Source organism: Euprymna scolopes, chromosome 46 (genome assembly GCF_053919585.1).
Source record: "Euprymna scolopes isolate OS-2025 chromosome 46, ASM5391958v1, whole genome shotgun sequence".
NCBI lineage: Eukaryota > Metazoa > Mollusca > Cephalopoda > Sepiida > Sepiolidae > Euprymna > Euprymna scolopes.
Window position 1 is genome coordinate 28,514,161 of NC_136527.1, and position 27,159 is coordinate 28,541,319.

Below are 27,159 nucleotides of genomic sequence, written 5' to 3' on the forward strand. Positions count from 1 at the left end.
AAATGAACTTCAACAGATTGAGTTTTCACAGCTGCCTCTCCATGATAAAGTTGAAATTAAGAAAAGAGGCCGTTCAACGCCTTATATTCAAATATCTCAGCCAGGCATTAGCAACAACAAAGTGTATATTCGTAGCTTTAATTCTGACTGGTACCAACGGAAAAGTTGGCTTTGCGGCTGTGAATTAAAAAGGCATTGTTCTGCTTTCCTTGTTTGTTGTTTGGGGGTGATGTAACTTGGACAAACGATGGTTTCAGAACTATTAGAAAATGAAAGATAGAACTGAAAAGCATGAGAAGTCAAAGAAGCACGTTGACAATGTAGTTTCCCTATCAATTTTGGAGACCGTAAATATTAAAGAAAAACTTAGTGAGGCCTACAGACTTTCAATCAATCATCATAACATGAATGTCATAAAGAACCGTGAAATTTTATCTAAAATAATAGATTGTATTTTCTTTTGTGGGAACTTTGAAACTCCCTTACGAAGACATGATGAAAAAGATGATTCAGTAAATCCAGGTGCATTTAGAGGATTAGTAAATTTTGCATCTTAATTAGATCCAGATTTAAAGAATTACTTAGAAACCAGTAGTGTCTTCAAAGGTGTTTCCAAGACTATTCAGAATGACATACTTGATTATCTTTTACAAATATACCGTAATGAAATAAGGGCAGAAATTAGCAAAGCTTCCTTTGTAGCTGTCATGGCTGACGGTACAACAGATGTGTCTGAACATACGCAAATGATCATTGTTTTACGGTACGTCTTGGATGAAAAAATACTTGAACGCTTTTGGGGATTTTTATTCCAGAAAACCAAACCGCTGATTGAATATCAAAATGTATTCTACAACAATTAGATATAATCCTTCAAGGGAATCGCCAAAAACTGATAGCTCAGGCATTTGATGGTGCAAATGTCATAAAAGGCTGGTGTTCAGGCGAAAATAAAAGCAGTTTATAGTAATGACCATTTCATTCACTGTTATGCGCATCAACTTAATTTAATAATGAGGAATGCAGCAAGCATTACACGAAATGCTAGAATATTTATCTCTAACATTTTGGCTATTCCGACTTTCTTTTCTAGATCACCACAGCGTCTGTCCATTTTTCAAGAAGCATCTGGATGTAAGCATTCCACGTCCATCCGCCACAAGGTGGAACTTTCACATACGGACCATAAATAGAGTTCATGAAAATTTTCAAGCATTAAAAAACTGTCTCACTGAAATTCAGTCAACATCATATGTAGATGAAACCTTTGCAGAAGCGACAGGAATTCTGAAATATTTGAACGATGAAAATTTCATATTTTGGTTGGAGCCATTTATTCCAATTATGTCTCATGTTGAAATTATTTATAATCAAATGCAATCTCGGGAAATTAGCATATATCAATCAGTCAATAAATACATAACAAATTTCAAAACTGCTATTTTAGAGATAAGAAACTTCAAATACTGTGAAACTCATTCACAAGCACTCAAGGCCGAAGCTAAAGAACTGTGTGACTATATATCTGTTGATATAACGGACATATATTCTTCAACTAAACATCTAATACTTGCTAAATTGTTTAACAAGAAAAGATTTGCTAGTTTTAAGAAAGAACTACCTACAGAAGAGATATCCTTAACAACTGAAGCATATTCCATGATTGACAAAGAAAAGTTTGAAACTGAGCTAGAAATATTTTATAGTAGGTCAGATATCCATGAGTATTGCAAAGTAATTAATCTCCTGAAGTTTATTTTGGAAAACAATTTAAACGATGTTCTTAGTTTAATCACAAAACTCATAAAAATTATCTTGACAATTCCCATGACTACATCAGAGGCAGAACGTTGTTTTTCAACTCTGAAAAGAATAAAAACTTTTCTAAGGAGCACCATGGGTTGCGAAAGACTAAATGCATTTGCAGTGCTTTCAATTGAAAAAAAGTTCTTCAGCAGTCATTCAGAAGTTAAGGAGAAAATTATCAATCTTTTCTCACAAATTAAAACAAGAAGAATGGAATTTGCTTTCAAATGAATATAATAAGTAAGCTATTCCAAATAGTTACATCTATTTAGAATTCCTTTATGTTATTGTATTTTTATACGTGTGCATACGTATAAATTATGTATATTTTTTATGTTTGTTTTATTTTTTGCACAATATTAAAACAATACGCATTTTTTAAACAGCACCCCCACTAATCTTAGGTACGAGCCGCCACTGCTTCTGACCTCGAGATTATGAAGGGGATTAAAAGTTTACTCCCAGATGATTATCATAGGTAACATTTGAAACGTATCCAAATTTCATAACAAACACATGATTATCATAGGTAACATTTGAAACGTATCCAAATTTCATAACAAACACATGATTATCATAGGTAACATTTGAAACGTATCCAAATTTAATAACAAACACATAATTATCATAGGTAACATTTGAAACGTATCCAAATTTCATAACAAACACATGATTATCATAGGTAACATTTGAAACGTATCCAAATTTAATAACAAACACATGATTATCATAGGTAACATTTGACACGTATCCAAATTTAATAACAAACACATGATTATCATAGGTAACATTTGAAACGTATCCAAATTTCATAACAAACACATGATTATCATAGGTAACATTTGAAACGTATCCAAATTTAATAACAAACACATAATTATCATAGGTAACATTTGAAACGTATCCAAATTTCATAACAAACACATGATTATCATAGGTAACATTTGAAACGTATCCAAATTTCATAACAAACACATGGCTAGAGATTAAAAAAATAGATGCACACGTTATTTTACTCATAGTCAAAAGAAAAAAAAGATTATACAAATAACAAAAGAAAAATAGATAATATATATATAAAAAGAGGGAGATAACGGTTCCTTACTTAATTTCTAGCTAGAAGTCAACTATGACAATTAATGTCTCTAAAAGGCGAAATAGTTTAATTTTATGTCGCCTTTACTTTTCAAAACAAAATTAAAGTGTACTATCACAATCCGGTAAGTAAATATTCGATAAGTATTATTTTTACAATGTTTGCACAATAAATAACACTCAAGATGAGAACAGTAGCCTTAATAATCCAAATAATACAAAGAATCATTCCTCATCTAAAAAAATCAGAATCGTAATATTATAATTGGTCTAATGCTGGAGACGCTCCTCCACGAGATTAATGGACTATCTCATGACGTCACTTCCTCTGGTGACGTCACTTCCTCTGGTGACGTCACTTCCGGTAACGAGTACCGGTGCCTAGCAGAGATTGGTATGTGGCCAAGGAGGTTGTGTGCAAACGCCCAACAGCTGAGGAATGGTATTGCTTAACCCGCCTTGCCTGTAATATATGTGAATACATGTTTGTTTTAAAAGTCCTGTGTTCCTTTCGTTTTATTACCATTTAACACCATAGCATTTAAGAATCATGATTATTTTTTAATTCATTAATTTGTAAGGTTTGTTGCTTTGGTTAATGTCTAGAATCTTTTCAAACCCATAAAAACCCTTTACAACGATACTTTTATAAGTTTTCGAGGGTGCTGAAAGCGTATATATGCTTCAAAATGGTGACGAGAAATAGTTTTCATGATTTGAAAAATTTACGTAGGGGCGTACTTTTTACCTTTGTTTTGTAGGCGAAAAGTATTTTTGGCTTTGTTTTTCTTTCGATAAAGACAGGAGGGTATTAAGAACAAACATCAAGTATAATTTGTATACAGATACGTGTCATTCCTTATGTTTTCAGTGGTGACCATTTTTTGTGTGTGCAAGTGCGCACATATATTTGCCACAAAAAAGTAGTTTTCCAAATATTAAGCAATATAATTCCTTATGTTATCGGTGGTGGCCAATTCTGTATGTGCAAGTGAATACTTAATTGGCTACCAATGATAACAAACAATTACATTTTTTATATCCAGATACTTACTTGTTTGCAGCAAATTTAAATGAGATATTCATTTTCAGCATATCCGAAAACCTATCAAAGTTATAATGATAAAGGTGATTGTTAAGGTGGAAAATAAATAACAATTTACCAAAACGGCTTCCAGGCAGGCCATGAAATTAAATAAAAAATTATTACCATGTGACCAGAAAGTGGGTGCTTATTTTACATTAGTAGGGCTACCCAACGTTGCTCGGGACAATATAAGCTATGACAAAATTGAACATATCTGTTATTTTTAAGATAGAGGAATTTTTAATGTTCCTGTATCATTTGCTATTTCGAGCAAACGACTTTTTTTACCTACCTAGAACATGTATGAAATAATTGTACCCTCCGTAGTATAGGTAATTTACAGCACGTATATGAAATAATTTTACCTTCTTGAGGACGGGTAATATACAACACATATTTAAAATAAGTTTACCTATTCTCAGACGGGAAATTTAAATACATATATGAAACAATTAAACGTACTCTCGACAGGTATTGTACAACATATATGAAATAATTTCACTTCCCACCAAGGCAACCATAATTTTTTTAAAAATGAAGTCATGTTTATAAGATGGCTCATTATGATTTCCAAATTAATACATAAATACATTGCCTTGGTTAATGATTAGACAAGCCTTACGTTGCCATAAATTTCAACATTATTGGAGTTCTTTCCTTCCGCACTAACGGCACCATAATTTTAAGAAAATTATGTTATTTTTGGAAGATGTCTCAGCAGGATTTTCAAATTGATACATGAATACATTGACACGGTTAATGATTAGACAACTCTTACTTCATTATAAAATTCAACATTACTGTGTTACATCTTCTTTCCCCACTACCGACAACATAATTTATTGGAAAAAAGACGTCATTGAAAATTCAGAAAAAATATGGATGACCCCCAACAGAAACTTGCCTAGTTCACTTCACATAAGATATTTCTAGTGGCTTGATGAATTGTCTGGAGCCATTTCAATAAAAACAATTCTAGTGGGTTCATGCCTTGTTTGGGGCGATTTTCATAAAAAAATTATAGTGGCTTCAAGCCCTGTCTGAAGCGATTATTAATAAAACATTTTCTGTGACATTATGTCTTGTCTGGAACGATTTCCATAAGACATTTCAAGAGGCTTTGTGCCTTGTCTGGAGCGATTTCAGTAAAAGCTTTCAAGTGGCTCCATGCTTTGTTTTGAGTATTTTCAAGAAAAACTTCCAAGTGGCTTCATTCCTTGTCTAGAGCGATTTTAAAAAGACATTTCAAGCGGCTTCATGCCCTGTCCAGCGCAATTAAAAAAATAAAGTGGCCTCTTCCCTTCTCTGGAGTGATTTACATATAAACTTTCAAATGGCTTCATGCCTTGTCTTCAGCGTTTTTCATAAAACATTTCAAGTGGCTTCATGCATTTTCTGGAGCGATTGTAAGAAAAACTTTCAAGGGACTTTATGTGGCTACATGCTTTGTCTGGAGCGATTTGCATATAAATTTTCTAGTGGCTTCAGATTATGTCTGGAGCAATTTCCATGAAATAATTTTCTAGTGGCTTCATGCCTTGTCTGGAGCAATTTTCATAAACAATTTCTAATCGCTTCAATCACTATCTGGAGCGATTTCAATGAACAATTTCCAGTGTCTGTAGCGAATTCTACAAAAAAAAAAAAATAGTGGCTTCATATCGTGTCTGGAGCGATTCCCATCAAACATTTTAAGCGGTTCATGCCATGTGTGGAGTGATTCCCATAAAACATTTCAAATGCCTTTATGCCATGTCTGCAGCGATTCCCATCAAACAATTCAAGTTGCTTCATGCCGTGTCTGGAGCGATTTCAATAAAAAAAAAACGTTTAAGTGGCTTTATGCCTTGTGTGAAGCGATTTCCATAAAAAGCATTTCAAGTGACTTTATGCCTTGTCTGGAGAGATTTCCATAAAAACATAAGGGTTTCATGCCTTGTCTGGATCGATTTTCTTTAAAACTTTCAAGTAACGACGCTGTGCCTTCTGCCTTAGTAGATATTTCCATCTATCTCATTCAATCCCAGGTCATGCCGGGTCTTCTGCTAGTATATATTTCCATCAGTCTCATTTAATATATTAGATGACGTTATTATTTCAGCACGACCCATATTCCATATGTTAGTTTCTTAATTAACAACTTGTTAGGTGAAAGTACAGAATAGTTTTAAGAACTTTCCTCTATTCATATTAAGAATGGTATTCTAAATAACGTTAATACTTCAGCAGAATCCATATTCGGTATGTCAAATTTTTACTTCTAATATTGTTAGGTGAAAGTACAGAATAGTTTACAAAAATACCTTCCTATCTCCATATTATGACTGGCTTTCTAAAGAATAACGTTATTATTTCAGCATGGTCTGTATCCTGCATGCCATTTTTTTTATTTATTAAATGCTTAGGTTTAAGTACAGAATAGTTAAAAACATAGGCTCCCATATTAAGGATGGCTTTCTAAAGAATAACGTTATTATTTCAGCATGGTCTGTATCCTGAATGCCATTTTTTTAATTTATTAAATGCTTAGGTTTAAGTACAGAATAGTTAAAAACATAGGCTCCCATATTAAGGATGGGTTTCTAAATAATAATGTTATTATTTCAGCACGGTCCATATCCTGTATAGCATTTTTTCATTTAATAAATTCTTAAAAGAAAGTACAGATAAGTTAAAAAATATACTCTCCCCATATTAAGAATGCCTCTCTGAATTATAATGTAATTATTTCAGCGCACTCCATATTACGTATGCCATTTTTTATGTATTAAATTGTTAGGTGAAAGTACAGTATAGTGAAAAACACATGCTCCCCATAATAAGAATGGTTATCTAAATAATAACCTAATATTTCAGCACGGTCCGTAATCTGTATGTCAGTTTTTTAAATTTTTTTAATTGTAAGATGAAAGGACAGAACAGTTAAAAACACATGCGCTACATATTAAGAATGTTTTTTTCTAGATAATGTTATTATTTCAGCACTGTCCGTAATCCATGGGGATGACAAATATCGAAATGGCAAAAATATTCAACAAAAAATGAACTTCGTGAAGCCATCTTCAGAAACTGGAGCAGGATCCCTCGCACCTTAATGGAAATTCTTATTTCTAGCATGCTTCCCCCCAATTTTTGAAGTCATCAAAAGCAGTGGAGGTAGAACTCATTATTAAGTTTGATTGTTCAATGTTTTCATACACTTTTTGTACAATTTAATAAAATTTTTATCGCTGGTCTTATAATTTCATAAAAATGTAAATTTTAAAAATGAATTATTAGAATGTAGCTTTTTGTTTCCATAAACTTTTAGATTGTAGTATTGGTAACCTTAAGTTGGAAAAGTTTAAAATCTATCCTTAAAAAAGTATTTTTTAAAGATTTTTAAGTGCTCTTACATTTTTGATCAGCAGTATATATATATATATATATATATATATATATATATATATATATATATATATATATAGTGACACCAAAATAGTCCGCACTTGTAAATTTTTTCCAAAGCTACAAATTTTAGATAAATTAAAGGTAACTGTCTAAATAACCTATACATCATTTGGTTCGCCTTTTATTTCCCTATAAATTTACCTTTTCATATTTGACTTTTAATTGACATATCCTTGTGTTCACGTCAATTTAAAAACATGCTCCCCATATTAAGAATGGTTATCTAAATAATAACCATATTATTTCAGCAAAGTCCATAATCTATATTTCAGTTTTTTATTTATTAAACTGGTAGGTGAAAGCATAGAATATTTAAAAGATCCTTTCCCCATATTAAAAACAGCTTTCTAAATAATGATATTACTTAAGCACGGTTCGTATTCCATATGTCAGTTTTTATTTATTAAATTGTTGGTTGAAAGTACAGAATAGTTTGAACATATGTTCCACATATTAAGAATGGCTTTCTAAATAATAGCGTTATCATTTCAGCACGGTCTGTATTATGCATGTCAGTTTTTTATTTATTAAATTCTTACGTGAACGTATAGAATAGTAAAAACATATGCCTCCCATATTAAGAATAGCTTTCTTAATAATAGCATTATTATTTCAGCACGGTCTGTATTCTGTATGAAATTAGATTGAGAAACGGATGCTTAATGTTGACTAATACTAAACAAAAATAGAGATAATACATGGAAGGAAATTGTCTGCCCTTTTCTCAGCAGTTCAGAGATCTCACCCCCCCATTTGTTTTTCAAGGAGGAGATAATGCCTGGTACTTGGTTACTTGGCTAAGATCAAAGTATAGTATATGTTCGGATGCTTCACTTCACTTTTTTTAAGTTGGTGGAGAAGTTCTTCATGACTGAGACAATTATTTTAAATTGTTAGGAGAAAATAAAGGATAGTATAAAACATACCCGATCCTCCCCATATTAAGAATGGCTTTCTAAATAATAACATTATTACTTCAGCACAGTTCGTATTCCGTATGTTTGTTTCTTATTTAATAAAGTGTTAGATGAAATTACAGAATAGTTGAAAAATACCTTCTCCTCCCTATATTAATAATGGCTTCTTAAATAATATTATTTCAGCACAGTTCGTATTCTGTGTGTTATTTTCCATCTCTTCTGCCTTAAAATATATTTGAAATCAAGTAAATATGAGATCTTAAAAATATATTTGAAATCAAGTAAATATGAAATCTTAAAAATATATTTGAAATCAAGTAAATATGAAATCTTACAAATATATTTGAAATAAAGTAAATATGAAATCTTAAAAATATATTTGAAATAAAGTAAATATGAAATCTTAAAAATATATTTGAAATCAAGTAAATATGAAATCTTAAAAATATATTTGAAATAAAGTAAATATGAAATCTTACAAATATATTTGAAATAAAGTAAATATGAAATCTTAAAAATATATTTGAAATCAAATAAATATGAAATCTTAAAAATGTATTTGAAATCAAGTAAATATGAAATCTTAAAAATATATTTGAAATCAAATAAATATGAAATCTTAAAAATGTATTTGAAATCAAGTAAATATGAAATCTTAAAAATATATTTGAAATTAAATAAATATGAAATCCTCAAAATGTATTTGAAATCAAGTAAATATGAAATCTTAAAAATATATTTGAAATCAAGTAAATATGAAATCTTTAAAATATATTTGAAATCAAGTAAATATGAAATCTTAAAAATATATTTGAAATCAAATAAATATGAAATCTTAAAAATATATTTGAAATCAAGTAAATATGAAATCTTAAAAATATATTTGAAATGAAATAAATATGAAAACTTTAAAATATATTTGAAATAAATAAATATGAAATCTTAAAAATATATTTGAAATCAAATAAATATGAAATCTTAAAAATATATTTGAAATCAAGTAAATATGAAATCTTGATATATTTGAAATCAAGTAAATATGAAATCTTAAAATATATTTAAAATCAAGTAAATATGAAATCGTAAAATATATTTGAAATCAAGTAAATATGAAATCTTAAAAATATATTTGAAATCAAATAAATATGGAATCTTAAAGATATATATGAAAGCAAGTAAATATGATATCTTAAAAATATATTTGAAATCAAGTAAATATGAAATCTTAAAAATGTATTGGAAATCCAATAAATATGAAATCTTAAAAATATATTTGAAATCAAATAAATATGAAATCTTAAAAATATATTTGAAATAAAGTAAATATGAAATCTTAAAAATATATTTGAAATAAAGTAAATATGAAATCGTAAAATATATTTGAAATCAACGAAATATGAAATCTTAAAAATATATTTGAAATCAAATAAATATGAAATCTTAAAAATATATTTGAAATCAAATAAATATGAAATCTTAAAAATGTATTTGAAAGCAAGTAAATATGATATCTTAAAAATATATTTGAAATAAATAAATATGAAATCTTAAAATATATTGAAATCAAGTAAGTATGAAATCTTAAAAATGTATTTGAAATCCAATAAATATGAAATCTTAAAATATATTTGAAATCAAGTAAATATGAAATCTTTAAAATATATTTGAAATCAAATAAATATGAAATCTTAAAAATGTATTTGAAATCAAGTAAATATGAAATTTTAAAAATATATTTGAAATCAAATAAATATGAAATCTCAAAAATATATTTGAAATAAAGTAAATATGAAATCTTAAAAATATATTTGAAATCAAATAAATATGAAATCTTAAAAATATATTTGAAATCAAATAAATATGAAATCGTAAAATATATTTGAAATCAAGTAAATATTAAATCTTAAAAATATATTTGAAATCAAGTAAATATGAAATCTTAAAAATGTATTTGAAATCAAATCAATATGAAATCTTAAAAATATATTTGAAATCAAATAAATATGAAATCTTAAAAATATATTTGAAATCAAGTAAATATGAAATCTTTAAAATATATTTGAAATCAAATAAATATGAAATCTTAAAAATGTATTTGAAATCAAGTAAATATGAAATTTTAAAAATATATTTGAAATCAAATAAATATGAAATCTCAAAAATATATTTGAAACTAAGTAAATATGAAATCTTAAAAATATATTTAAAATCAAATAAATATGAAATCTTTAAAATATATTTGAAATCAAATAAATATGAAATCTTAAAATATATTTGAAATCAAGTAAATATGAAATCTTAAAAATATATTTGAAATCAAGTAAATATGAAATCTTAAAAATATATTTGAAATCAAATCAATATGAAATCTTAAACATATATTTGAAATCAAGTAAATATGAAATCTTAAAAATATATTTGAAATCAAGTAAATATGAAATCTTAAAAATATATTTGAAATCTAATAAATATGAAATCTTAAAAATGTATTCGAAATTAAGTAAATATGAAATATTAAAAAAGGAGGTATATAGGTTTTTCTTTGTATTTACAAACCGTGAGTAAACTTTACGTATTATTTCATTGTTTTAATACAAAAACATAAAAAAATGAGTTCTCATCAGCTAGAATTAAGTCAAAATATCTAGCGTTCTAGTTTAATATTGTTTTCTGTATTTAGTGTGAACATGCACGGGAACAGAAATAATATCAAGTAGTGGTTAATGTACATTTTATAAGTTTAAATTTGCCGATGTCTGTACTTGATGTATGTAGACAAAGATGTCTGTACTTGATGTATGTAAACAAAGATATAACTCGCTATAAACCATCATTCGGGCATGAATGTTATTTTTTGAGAATTTCACTGATATGTGACCAGTAGTTTAAGGGTTTACCTGTTAGATATTACACACACATTTACTGTTTTATTAATATAGAAAAGTATGTCAGGTTTCACAGCAGCATTTCCAAGATATGTGGCTGTAGGGATTACATGATAGTAATGTATAGTATAGAAGTCATTTCCAACTGATCTTTCAGGTTAATGTGCCCAGGACTTACTGCTACACTGGAAGTTTAACTTTTTCCATATGTGTTTTCATATGAGTCAACAAATTGGTCTTCCATGCAAAAGAAGAGCCACATACTTCACAAAAATGTGGTTTTTCTCCCAAATATGTTTTCATATGATTCAATAAATTTGATTATAAGCACCTACTTTACAAGAATCTAGTTTTCTCTCCCGTATGTCTTTTCATATGAGTCAACAAATTGTACTTCTCTGCAAAAGAAGAACCACATACTTCACAAGAATGTGGTTTCTCTCCCGTATGTGTTTTCATATGACGCGATAAATGTGACTTCTGTGCAAAAGAAGAACCACATACTTCACAAAAATGTGGTTTCTCTCCCGTATGTGTTTTCATATGATCGAACAACGTTGACTTATGTGCAAAAGAAGAACCACATACTTCACAAGAATGTGGTTTCTCTCCCGTATGTGTTTTCATATGATGCAACAAAGTTGACTTCTGTACAAAAGTAGAACCACATGCTTCACAAGAATGTGGTTTCTCTCCTGTATGTGTTTTCATATGACGCAACAGGTCTAACTTCCATGCAAAAGAAGTACCACATACTTCACAAGAATGTGGTTTGTCTCCTGTATGTGTTTTCATATGACCAAACAACGTTGACTTATGTGCAAAAGAAGAACCACATATTTCACAAAAATGTGGTTTCTCTCCCGTATGTGTTTTTATATGACGCAACAAACTTGACTTCTGTGCAAAAGAAGAACCACATACTTCACAAGAGTGTAGTTTCTCTCCCGTGTGTGTTGTCATATGATTCAACAAATTTGACTTCAATGCAAAAGAAGAACCACATACTTCACAAGAATGTGGTTTCTCTCCCGTATGTCTTTTCATATGAGTCAACAAATTTGACCTCTGTGCAAAAGAAGAACCACATACTTCACAAGAATGTGGTTTCTCTCCCGTGTGTGTTGTCATATGATGCAACAAATGTGACTTCTGTGCAAAAGAATAACCACATACTTCACAAGAATGTGGTTTCTCTCTCGTATGTGTTTTTATATGACGCAACAAATGTGACATCCATGCAAAAGATGAACCACATATTTCACAAGAATGTGGTTTGTCTTCCGTATGTCTTTTCATATGATTCATCAATTTTGACTTCTCTGCAAAGGAAGAACCAAATACTTCACAAGAATGTAGTTTTTCTTTCGTATGTGTGGCTATATGATTCAAAACATTTGACTTCCTTGCGAAAGAAGAACCACATACTTCACAAGAATGTGGTTTGTCTTCCGTATGTGTCTTAATATGAATCAATAACGCAAACTTCTGTGCAAAAGAAGAACCACATATTTCACAGGAATTTGGTTTATCGCCCATGTTTGATTGAATTCAAAAGTATTTTCAAAGTTTTTTGATCACTAATCAGGAAAAGTTCTTATCTCCTAATGGGTTTCTTTTCAGTGTTGCAAATTCTGAAAATATACAATAAATTTGAACAAATTAAATACATGTGGTAAAATTTTATTTTTATTAAAAATATCCACAACATTGATTATTGATTTAATTCAAAATAAAATTAGTGTATAAGGTGAGCGATAGCAGCTAAGGTAAATCGCAGTAAAACTGTTATTTACAACTTTCTAAAGAACACTGAGAATTATGGAAAAGCAAAATACTTTGGTAGGCCCCCAAAATCTCTCCTGCATTGAGTTGCAGAATCAGATGGGTTGATATGAATGACAGAGGACTTTCTTCTAGTCAAATTAAGGCGGTTACAGATGTTGATTGCAGTCTAATAACAATCAGACGCCACCTACAACAAAAAGGCAGGGTAAATAAAAAGTGTAAACAAATTCCTCGATTGCTTCCACGTCACAAAGTTGAATACTAAATCTGGGACCTTGAGAAGTGGGAGAAGTCCTGTTTTCTAATGAGAAAAAATTCAATTTAGACAGTCCTGATGGGTTCAGCGATATTGGCATGACAAAACCATGCCCCTTGAAATTTTCTCCACACATCATAGTAGTGGAGGGTCCGTAATGGTGTGGGTGCCTTTTCTTAAAGATGGGGCGATGGAGCTCCAGGTGATGCAGGGTCGTCAGACAGCAGCTGGTTATATTAGCATGCTACAAAAAGCATCTTTGATGATGGAGGGACATCGTTTGTGTGGGGATAGATGGTTATTCAAACAGGTTAATGTTGCAATCCACACCGCAAGACGGACTTTGAGCTTTCTACAAGAAAATGAAGTCCATCTCCTGGGACATCATTCATGCTCACTGGACTTGAATCCAATTGAAAATGTGTGGGGATGGATGACAAAAATGGTTTATCGAAAAAGCAAACAATATTCAACAAAAATGAACTTCGTGAAGCCATCTTCATAAACTGGAGCAGGATCCCTCGCACCTTTATGGAAACCCTTATTTCTAGCATGCCCCCCAAAATTTCTGGAGTCATCAAAAGCGGTGGAGGTAGAACTTATTATTAAGTTTAATTGTTGAATGTTTTCATACACTTTTCATACACTTTTTGTACAATTTTATAGAATTTTTGTCTCTGGTCTTATAATTTTGATCATGTGTAAAAAGCCTAATTTAATAAAAATATAAATTTTAAAAATAAAACTTTAGAAGCTTTTTGTTTCTATAAACTTTTAGACCTTATGTCAGAAAAGTTTAAAATCTATCCTTAAAAAAGTATTTTTAAAAGATTTTTAAGTGGTCTTAAATTTTTGATCAGCAGTATATATATAAATATATATATATATATATATATATATATATATATATATATATATATAGTGATATCAAAAAGTCCGCACTTGTAATTTTTTTCCCAAAACTACAAATTTAAGATAAATTAAACGTAACTGTCTAAATAACCTATACATCATTTGATTTGCCTTTTATTTCCCGATAATTTTACCTTTTCATATTTGACTTTTAATTGACATATCCTTGTGTTCACGTCAATTTAAAAATTAACTTCTTATCGGGAAAGCAAAAAGAAACTCCATGCAATTGAAAATTGTTATTTAAATGTAACTGTAGAACATTAATGCAACACAAACACAACAGGAACACAATGAACTTGTTAATATTTAATAGAACAGCCACCATGCCATTTGACAGTCTGCAATTTTTGGGGATTTTCTCTGAATTAGTCTGTGGCAATACTGTGGTGAAAGAGCATGCTACTTCTCTTCAATCCTTATCCAAAATTCTTCCAGATTTGAAATTTTACCATTGAGTAGCTGTTGCTTTATGTGTGGCATACGTTTTTGCTAGATTAGAGGTGTGAAGATTCTGCAGGCATATTCAAACACGGAAAATCATTCTCTTCAAGGAACATCTTTGCATTGCCAACTGTGTTAATGGAGCATTATCGTGTATGAAGATAGTATTATCATCCAAGTATCAGTCAAAGTAGTGTAGAACAACATATCATTATACTTTGGTTAATTAATTCGACCTTGCAAGCGAAATATAGGTCCTGGACGATTGGCACTAATTATGCCCACATCAAAATTGAACTTCTAGCACCTTGCATCGTTGAAACTGTGCACCTAGCATTAACGTTTCTTAACGGCGATTACTGGATTAGATAAACCAGAAAGGTGGAGATCACAAAGATAAAGTCGAAGCATATAGTTAAATATTAAATAATATCTGTCAGTTTTCTAAATGTTTTTAGATTCTCATATTGTGAACATCTTTGTTGATGTCATCCCAAACAATCTGTTCACCATTAGTTATGAGGATGATATCATTGTCCAGTCCTTCCTCAGTGGGCATCATAGTTTTGGTTCAATTGTTCAGTGTGATACAAAAACTGACATTTTTAATTGATTGCCATTCCAAGTGATGTTCAGGTTCCTGGTTGCTTAAATGAAACAACAATTACCGTTAGAGATACTTTGCTAGGTTTAAATGATGATATTTTAAGCTAGGTTAAAGCTCATTTTTTGCTGCAGAGATTTTGCCTTCTCGATTTTGTTATTTTTTAAATTAATATGAACACTACGATACTTCAATTAAATGTCAAATATGAACAGGTACAATTATAAAGGAATAAAAGATAAATCAAATGATGTATAAGGTTGTTAAAACAATTACATGCAATTTAGCTTAAATTTGCAGTTTTTAAAAAACACAAGTGCAGACTTTCTTTTTGGTGTCACTATATATACGGATGTATAGAAACTTTTTACTGTTTATTACTGTATTATGTATAATTAATTGTTCCCATATCGTGTTAAATACTTTATTAGGGTAGATGGTTTGCCTTTTAAATCATATATTCTGCCATAACTGGTTTTTCAATCTCTTCAATGTTTTTTTAATCTTACTGTGAGTGACATGGATTACATTTGTATAACTTTACACATTTACATGGAATCTCTTTGTCATGATTTTTCCATAAACCATTTGACATGCACTCTTTACTACTAACCTGACGTTTTAAAAATTACAAATTCTTTCATTTTTTTCTGCCATGTCCTTTGCATATGATATACAAACTTTTATTCGTATAACATAATGGCATTATTATTAGTATGTATTGATTTTGCTCGGTGTTTTAGGAAACAGACTGTTAGTTTCTTTACATTATATAGATTGCGAGGATTGAACTGTTATACTGGCTACATATTTAAAGATACATAGAGTGTTATTAGAGTCTTTTAATGATGTATGTGGCATGAGATGACTTGGAAAATAAGAGACAAGAGTTTGATTTGGAGTGGTATTATTATTTTGTTCTTTCGTCAGTAGCACTTTGTTGTTATAATGGAGTAGTATCTATTTTCAAATTTTGTGCAGGGATTGACTTCACTATTGAAAAAAGGCAGTGGTGTCAGTAACAATATAAATAAGAGGGAAATCACTTTTTAGGAAAATAGTGCTGTTGGGAAATAAAAGAGACAGTGGAAAAAAGGAGGTGGATTATTGATACCTTGTGGTATTTCAGGGTGACCGGAGTAGTGGATGAGGAAAAATGTCAGAAGGCCCTAGCAAAAGTTAAATGGAAGATCTGGCTCGACATAAGGAAGGAGTACGAAGAAAATCCCATGAAGGTTTTTCACATGAGACAGTGGATTCTAGTTGAGGCTATGGGTCCAGCCAGTCCCCAAAGATATGGAGACATAAAAGAAGAGTAAGGGACTAGTACATGAAGTAAAGAGAAGTAAATAGGCAGGTAGATAATTAGATATTAGTTATTGTGGCGAGCTGGGCCATATACAGAGATTCTGCAGGAAGCATATCCAAGGAAACAAGGGCGCTCCATTCCTTTGATGCCTTATAAACGGAACAAGGGCATCAATGCACATAGTTGGTAATATGGGCGCATCAAATTCATTTTCAATAAGAATTCAGGGAAAGAATTATAGAGCTCTGGTGGATAAGGGAGTAGAGGTGTCAGTAATACATTTTTTAAAGCACTCAGACAGATGCGATAAAAACATTAGTTTAAGAACAGCTAATGGGTGCCAATTAATTGTAGAAGGGACCTTCGATTAAGATTAGGAATAGGAAGTCAGTCTATCAACGAGGACTTCTTTGTTGCAGAGAATCTCAGTACAAGTGTCATACTATACCACAACTGAAGAAAAATGTGTTAGGATGTACTTTGATTTAGAAGCAATGAGACTATTTGATGAGTATATCGCTCTGGAAGATTTTCCCATATTTCATCAATAGTTCAGTTAGCACAGAAAATTACATTAAAACACCAGCATCTGCATACATACTTGAGAGGGAGCTACAAAATAACGAAGTGTTGTGTGACTGGTAACATTATCGAGATTACCATGAATGATGAACAAAAGAGAAAAAAATGTGAAGGGAATAAAAATACCTCAAGATTTCAAGTTGGAAGTTGATATGTTGCTGAAGTCGAATAGAGATTTTTCTTGGACAGAACCAATACGCTGGAGAAGCATATCAATACTGGAAGGCATGAACTCATACTGAGACGCCCGTATTGAAAACCACTAAAGCAATAAAAGTTGGTAGACTTGAAGAATAGACAAAATGATGTGGACAGGTGGAATTGAGGCATTGAATAGCCCGTGGAGTTTTCTATTAGTGTTAGTAGAAAAGATTTTGTGTATATTTTCGGGCTTTAAACAAAGTTACAAAGAAGTATGCCTGAGCATTACTGGTCATTCACGATATACTACCCTTGCTCGGGCCAGCAAAATATTTCTCAAAAATTGACCTAAAGTCAGGGTAATAGCAGCTTAAATTAAGTAAGGACAATAAAATGAAAGCTGTGTTCACCTAATGTGTGAGATTTCTAGGAGAGAAGTACAGTATCTGTGGTTCAAAGTAAGTGAACAGGGTATAGAGTCAGACCTTAACAAAGTGAAATCGATAAAATTAGAAATTTCTTCAATATCACGTCATATTATCAATGATTTATCAAATAATTTTGTGAAACAATGAGCCGTTAGTTTACTTGATGAAGAAATATAAAAGGCTCCAATGGGACAACACATGCTAGTTTGCCTTTAATGTTTGCCTAAAAACGAAGTTTGCAGATATGGTTATATTGGCGTATTTTGATCCTGAAAAGGACAACCGGCTGTACACAGATGCATCCAATCATGTATTTGGGGAATATCTGTCGCAAATTGTCATATGACCAAAGGAAGAGCAAAGAGGCTGAAAAACCAATTTACTAGTTATCACATAAAGTTAATGATAAAATCGAATCATTTGGAGTCAAAAAAGTTTGCGTCATATAAAAGGGTTGAGTGTTCATCAGTATCGTCCGAATGTTCTATGATTTCGAGTGTAGATTTAAGAGGCAGATGGGGAAATTTTTAGATTTAAAGATGCGGATAAAGAATGGTAAATCATCTATAATGGAACAAAAATAAGTCATAATGAAAGACGAAATAATGTCGAAACTCAATGACAAACTATTGATAAGGTTATATGTACCGTCGCATCATAGAAAAAGACTGTGCAGTATGATGACAATAATGGTCACATGGGCGTGGGAAAGATATTTCACGCCAATAAGTAAAAATATTTCTGTCTGTGTTCATTTAAGGAGGTGAATGAATACGTAGGCAAATATATTTCATGCCAAACCAGAAACCTGAGAAAGCAACAACCTCAAATGCAGAAGTGTGGTTTGCCTGGTTTTCTTTGATATTGGGTACTTCCAGGCCCTACCCTACACTTTCAAGTAACTAGTACATAGTGACGTTCATCGATATGTATAGTGCTTGGCTGGAGACTTTAGCAATCCCTAATAAGAAGGCAGAAATGGTGGTGCATCTGTTGTTGGATGAGATTTTCCCAAGATTCAAAGTACAACTCCAGTTGTTAACAGACAATGGGTCCAAAAATGTTAACAAAGTGATGAAGAAGGCATGGGAAGACCTCAACATACACCACGTGACCACATCATTTTATTTCCACTAAAGTAACAGAAAATAGAAAGATTTCATAGGATGATGTATGACATTTTAGCGAACAATGAACAGTCATGGCATTTATACATAAACCAAATGTTGGCGACTGTCAGATTCCATGTGAGCGAAATAATGAAATTCTCACCATACTTCTTGGTCTACAACAGAGACGTGATCCTGCCATTGGATAATATATTAATGCCCTGTAGAGTATACTATGGGGACGAGCAACACGAGATCGCTCTAAAAGATATGCATCGATCTTTTACTTTAGTAAGGGAAAACATTCAGGAAGCTAGGAAAAAACTGGTAGAGAACTCTGATAAGAAAACAAAGTCAATGGATTTTAAGATTGAAGATCTGGTTTATTATGTTAGAAAACATATTATGTGGTTATATAAGATTAAGTAGCATTTGATGGGCTCCATGACAACGTGCATGTGTAACATCTGTGGACAACGTCAATCAAGGAATGGGAAATTCCCAGCATGGAAAGACCGTTATGAAAGAGCGTATGAGTTGGATAGCAATACAGGCATAGTACAGGCTGTTATCTTAATATCAAAGACGATATTAGGATCCGTTCAGAAAGGCCTAAAGTAGGTTCAGTGTTTGGAAGTGGGGAAGAGGAACAAGTGAGATGGAATTGTTTGGATTGGGTAAGATCTATTTTCTGTTTTTAAAAGAATATTTCTTTCTCGGGTTCGTTCCATGCATGATTAAAAAGTAATTGAAAGTGATTATGAGAAAGACAAAAGAAATTAATTTTTAAGTTGACACAAAAAGAAAGCAATTGCACAAGTTTGGACTCATCTGCAGTGGTCAAAAAATGGAAAGGAAGGTGATGAAAAAAAGACACATGCATGAAAGGGCATTTCTGAGAAACATGTTCGACACCAAAGTTATATTTTGAAACACAGTAAAGTGCATTGTTGGAAATTACTGGAATAAATTCTTGTGTATCCACTTAAAAAATGCTGAGTCATATTTCAATGTCCTTCCTTATTTTTGTTTCTGCGATGGTACCAGAAAATGTGCAGGTCTGGGCTTTGAAATGTAATAACACTGTTCGAGTGTAAGAGCCACATTAAATACTTTCATCTCTATAAATGATCAGTGAAATTCGAAACCAAGATCCTAGTGACTGTGGCAGTTTCTTTATTACTGAGCCATAACCAAAAACAGCATATCAAGTCTAGGTGGAAACCATTATTTCTATAGCAGCAGCACCGACACCTGACGGTTTGAGATTTTGAATTTTTGGTTTATAAGCTGTGCTGATTGCTGCTAGCAGTCAACTTCCTTTCTAGTTTACCATATAAAAGGCCATTTCTCAGGCAAGTTGTGCAGATGACAACATTCATAAAACGATTAAACATTGGCAATCCTCTCTTCTATTCCAGCTCTTGGACTGACAACACACTGAATGGTAATTCTACTAACTCATTTCCCTGTTTCATTGGCATAGAAATGGCAACAGTCTGCATTGCACAATTGACCATCAACAATAAAACCATCAGTTTTGCCATTTTAGCTTTTATTTCCTTTATTTTTTGTTACATTACTAACTCTTCGAAGTACACACACACATGCTAGCCAAGTCAGTTACACACATGGACCCATTCTATAGCCAATCCTTTTCTTCTTTTTTACATTTTTACTAACGAATAAAATTAATAAAATTGTTTTTAAATGTTAGAATGAGACAGAATAGTTTGATTTCATGTCATCTCACTTTTCAAAACGGAATTAAAGTTAATGTGTACTATCACAATCCGGTAAGTAAATATGAAATTTCCATTATTGCAAGAAAAAACAAAAACAATTTAATGTTCAACAAAATAAAAAATAATTACACACACATGCTAGCCAAGTCAATCACAATTTTCCCTACACAAATTTAGAACATCCACTTATGAAAGCCTCATTAATAATAACTCTAAACTTTTCATCTATCACATTTAATTGCTTGATTGGTTGAAACATGGACTCATTCTACAATCCTTTTCTTATTTTCTACATTTTTACTAACGAATAAAATTAATAAAGTTGTTTTTCAATGTTAGAATGAGTCTGTCTATACTACAATCCTTTCAGCAGATAAATATAAATTAGCAATTTATTCTTAAACTAACAATTTCTCGGGTAAATTCGATACAATGCTATCAAAAACTTCCAACTTTAAAACTTGAAACTGTTGTCAAAACATCACACTCCAAAACTCGACACTCTATTGTAAAACCTTCCAACTCAAAAACTCAACATTCTTTCAAGTTAACTTGCACATGACTACGCACATAGCATCCTTTATCCAACTTGTTCTCCTGTTTGTTTCACAAACGTTTTTATTCACCCATTTCATTTGCATAGAAATAATGAGTCTGTGTTGCACAAGTGGCCATCTGTTAGAGAATAGCAAGGCAGAAGCAGAAAATTATCTGTTGATCTATCTGTTTATCTAATTATCTCTGCATCTATCTGTCTATATAATTACCTATCTAGCGATGAGTTGACAACAGAGATTTGAAGTCATTTTCGATGACATGTTATGTGTTCCAGTTTGTGCAAGCATAGCTGAAGTTGGATTAGAAACGCCGATAAAGACAGGTGGGATTAAATGTGTCACCCCTGTGAAGGAGACGTCTCAAAATGGAAGCAAAGAAGAAATCTCCAATCCAAAGATATAAAATCCTACACCGTCTTTGGTCCTGTCTTGAAGCGTTCCTTTAAACAGATTCGAGCTCCCCAAGGACGTATGACAAACCTATCATAATTAGCAGAAACAGGTATGACGTCATGTTATGTTATATATGTATATATGTTGACATGCAAGCACACAGCAACACCTAGAAGAATCAGGGGCATCTACAATAGACATTAAAGATCTGATGACAACAGTCCATTACATAAAAAACAAAAACATACATAGTAACACGTCAACAATAAAACTATTTTAACCTTTCTTTTTTGTTATAAAACTAACACTTTCAAGCACATGCTAGCCAAGTAAGTTATGATTTTCCTTGCGAAAATTCAGAACACTTATGAAAGTCCCATTAATTATAACTCCAACCTTTTCATCTAGTACAGTTAATGTTTCATAAAATACAAAATAGTTTAATTTTATGTCATCATCACTTTTCAAAACGTTAAAGGGTACTATCACAATCCGGTAAGTAAATATGAAATTTCCATTATTGTGATGAAAAACAAAAACAAGTTTTCAACATGTAAAAAATGTAAAGAAAAAAAATGTTATTGGTACGTATCATTTGGACTATTGTTCTCATCTTAAGTGTTATTTTTACAATGTTTGCACAATAAATAACACTCAAGATGAGAACAGTAGTCTTAATAGTCTAAATAATACAAAGAATAATTCCTCATCTAAAGAAATTCAGAACCGTAATATTGTAATTTGATTAAAAATTATGATTATTTTTTAATTTAATCAAAGTTATTTGTAAGGGTTGTTGAATATAGTTTTGAGAGAACTTAAAAATACATAATAATAAGTTTCTTTAATTATCAGCATTCTTTAAACAAATGAATAGAAAATTTGATAACTGCATTTCCAAATAAATTAACAGGAAAACTCAACAAGAATACAAACATTTAATTTTAAAAAATGAGAAAACAATAACTGCATTACTTAATTTGTGAAATTTGTCTAAAAAAAAGTCGATGTTTCCAAAATGGGGGTTCGATTTACTAGAGTGTTGTATTAGAAACAGAGTACACCTAAAACTAGTAAATATTGAATTCTTTTTTATATATAATCTGGTAGATTACTGAGTATTAGACTTTGTTGAAAAAAGATAAAATAAAAAAAAGATGACAATAAAAAAATATACACAGTGGGAGGGTATTGCTTCGAGCATTTTTTTTTTTTTTTACTTTAAACATATGAATCAGAATCAGTGAAAAACATTTAAATTTAAAAAATTGAAAAAAGAAAATTTATAAATAAATAGGTTGTTTTGATACACATCTAAAATCTTTGCAATCCTCAAAAAATATTTTACAATGACGATTTTTTAAGGTTTTCAGGAATTCTGAAACCGAATATATACATTAAAAGTGGCGCAGAGAAATAGTTTTCATGATATAAAAAAATTACTTTTTCAAAATAAATTTATGGCCACCTAGTAAGGCGGGCATTTTTTTGTTTTTGTTTTTTGTTGTTGTTTTTTCTGATTTCATGTTTCGATAAAGACAAAAGGATATTAAAGAACAAAAAATCAAGAAAAAATGTTATCAATTCTGTACGTGAAAACGCATTCATAATTGGCCACCACTGATAACATCAAGAATTACGTATTGACCTTTTTTTATGTTTAAGTCAGTATTGAAAACAAAATCTGATAAATCAGTGACCATTCAATAATAACCCGATGAAAAAAAGATGAAAATAAAAAAATACACATATGTGCGCCACTTACGTTTTTTTTTTTTTTATAATCTACTTTCGATTAACTTTATCTGATTTTATAAAGGAAACGATTTTTCAAATGTGATTGACTTTACAAGCTCAACTTAACATTCAAGATGACGAACGGAAGAGCAAGTTCGCAGAAAACAAAATTGAAGAGGAAAAATAAAAATAAAAAAATAAATTATTTCGAAATAGAGCCGATCTATTTGGTGAATATCACGGATAAAATTATTATTTTATTTAACATTTTAATATTTACATGAGAGAGAACAGATTACAAGTTTAATTTTTTATTAATTCTCTAATTCGTTGCACGTGCAATTTAATGGCTGACACTGATTTAAAACCGCCTTTTCGTATTTTTATTTATTTATTTATTTTAGATTCCTGATTTTTTAAAATTGTGTTTGAAACATTTAAGCCTAAAGTTAATCTGATGCTTGTGCAGTTTACCAAACTCATTAAAAATGAAGATATTGGTGAACATTAGTTTATCATATTTTTTTTATATATATATATATATATTTCCTTTATCGTGTTGAATCTCTAATTCGTTGCACGTGCAATTTAATGGCGGGATCAGATAGATGAACATAATTTTGAAAGCTTATCATATTTTTTAATCGTGTTTTAAAGATTAAAGATTAAAGTTAATCGATGATATTGACTGGTTACTTAAATTCGGCTCAAGGAAATAATTTATCCCGAATTCTCCTAAGACAGCAAAACATCGAACCGGAAATGTAAATATGAATCGAAACGTTTCGTCCCCCACCCCATTTTCTCAGTTTTTTTTAATATCGAAATGAAACGAAACAGCTTTATTTGTTTTGTTTTGTTTTTTTGTTTTTTGTTTTTTTGTCTCTGTAATGAAAAATAAAGACCTTTTAATATATTAGAAAGGTTTTATTCAACATAAAATTCAGCAGGTACAACAACATGGTCGATAACGAACGACTAAGCTGGGAAAAGGCGCCAATTTCGTTCTATTTGTAAACATCTGGTGAGTGGTGCGCATGCGCACTAGCGATCTAAACTCACAAGACTCTCCACCACATTTTATTTATATTTCGGGTTGCAGGTGATCTTCCTTCCCCTTTTTGTTGCTTCTGGAAGAAATTTGAAAACGCCCTTCCTCGAGTCAGACTGTTGCTGCTGCTCTTCTATTTCTAAACACTTTGTTTTGTCGACTGGAGAGAAAGATTCTCCATTTGGTGAGGTATTATTCTTTGGGGTCTCCTGTTGATCAATCAACTCTGGTTCGCGGATGTTTGTTGGAGTAGTAGAATCTGGTGATATACCATGATCAGGGGAGACAGGAGATTCCAAGTTTGTAGAGGAGGGGTCAGTGACAGGAGTGGGGGCTAGGTCTTCTGTTGAGACTGTTGACTGCCGGTCGTCAGGGAAACGAATTCTTGCAAAGTTGGGAGTTGCAGATATTATATCTACTGGTTCCACTAGGGGATCTGACTTGTGTTGGCGGACAAACTTCCTAAGGAGGGCCGGTCCTCCTTGCAGCCACTCGAGTAAGGTATATCAGGTGGCCGACCTTCTGGAAAAGTTAAACATTCTCTCGTGTGGGGTTGAGTTAGTTGCTGTACAAAGTAGCGATCGAATAGAGTGCAAAGCTATGTCGAGTACTTCATGGCAGTGACGTTCGTCCAATTGCCTGGTTTTGAGTGCAAGTTTGATCGTTTTCCAAATTGTGCAATTTACTCTCTCGCATTGTCCATTGCCGATTGGATGGTATGGAGTTGAGTGAGTAATTACAACTCCATGTTGCCAGAGAAACTCTTTTAGTTCACATGAAATAAACTGACTTCCTCGATCACTATGGATGGAATCTGGGCAGCCAAAAAAGGTAAATAAATTCTGGAGACAATTTATAACAGTTTTTGTTGATATGTCCTGACATGGATAGACAAAAGGATAGCGTGAATATTCATCTACAATCACGAGTAGGTATTTGAGATTATTCGTAGATGGTTTCGGTCCCATGAAATCTATTGAAAGACGTTCAAAGGGGGATTGAGAATGGATTAATCGACCTGATGGAGGTTTGAAGAACCTTGGTTTTATTTCAGCACATATTTGACATTCAGCGCAGGTGCGCTTAACATCTTCCATGGAGAATGGTAGATTATTCTGCCTCACAAAGTGGTAGAGTCTCGCTACTCCAGGATGACAAAGTGCTGCGTGCAGGTCCTTTAGTGATAATGAGTGCGAAGCAGAGCATGATCGAGAAAGGGTATCTGCAGAGTTATTAAGAGAACCTGATCTATATACTATCTCATAAGAATAGTTTGAAAGTTCAAGTCTCCACCGAAGCAGCTTATCGTTTTTAATACGATTTGGTGTCTGCGTATTGAACATAAATGATGCAGCCTGTTGGTCAGTAATAATGGTAAAGTGTCGACCGAGTAAGAGGTCACGCTATTTACGCACAGATTCTACAATGGCTGCCGATTCACGTTCCACTGCTGAATGTCGACGCTCTGACTGCGTTAGGGTTCTGGAAAAATATGCTACTGGACGTCCATTATGGGAAAGGCAGGCTGCTAATGCTGTCGCAGATGCATCAGTTTCTATCGTAAAAGGAACTTCATCCTCAATGGTTGCAACCGAAGCCTTGCAAATTTCATCTTTCATGGTTGAAATTATTTTTTAGTTTCTCAGTGATAGGAAAGGACGTAATGTTTAATAAAGGTGAAATCCGATCTGAGAAATTCTCTATCCATGGTGAATAGTATGAGAAGAGACCTAGAGCCCGCCTGAGTGACTTACTGCAGTTCGGAATCGGTAATTCTTTTAGTGGTGTAAGTCTGTCTGGATCAGGACTGATTGTTACATTTTCCAATAAGTGCCCTAGAAACTTTAGTTTGGTTATACCATATTCACATTTTACAGGGTTTAGTTGCAAGTTAAGACGGTTGATAACCTTTCTAAAAGCTTCCATATTTTCGTTTAATTCTTTATTAGTTTTTCCTCCGATGACAATGTCATCAATGTAGGCAAATGTACCTTGGAGTTCATGTTCTTGAATCAGATTGTGCATAATACGTTGAAACACAGCTACTGAGTTCGTTAGCCCAAAAGGTAACCTAGAAAACTCGTATAGTCCTCCGTCAGCTTCAAATGCTGTGTAAATTCTCTCGTCTCTACGTATAGGGCATTGATAATATGCAGACTTCAGGTCAAACTTATTGAAAATTTTGTACTGTGATAGTCGGCGTATGATATCCGAAATTTTGGAAAGCGGAAAAGCATCCAAAAGTGTAAACCGATTTATAGTTGCAGAATAGTCAACGACCATGCGACGCTGATGTCTTTAATTTCTAGTTACTAGTACTTGGGCTCTCCATGGGGAATTCGATTTGATTATGATACCTTCTTTTAATAATTTTTGTATCTCATTCCGGATAAATTCGCAGTCCGATGCTGAGTAGTTTCTGCCTTTTGTTACGATGGGTTTATAATTCTTTGCTAAATTAGCAAAAAGAGACGGTGGCTCGATTTTCATCTGAGTGACGTTAAAAATCTGTAAAGATGGTATCTTTCCGTTATAACGGAATTCCTCCCGGTTATGCAATTGCATGAACTCTTGTCCTAGTATAATTGGAGCACCCAAGTTGGGAAGGATAGATAGACGCATATTAGTGTAAATTTGTCCATTAACAGCGATGGACGCAACACAGTGTCCTAAGGTTTTGCTCGTGAGATTCGAGGAAGCCATGCTTACCGTATCATTAGAAGGTAATATACTAAGACCGAGTGATCTCACGATGTTCATTCGTATAAAGTTATGAGTGCTTCCACTGTCTACCATAGCTTTCAAACAGGTACTATTAATTGTTGCATTTACTACAGAATATTGTGTGCATGGAGTGCAT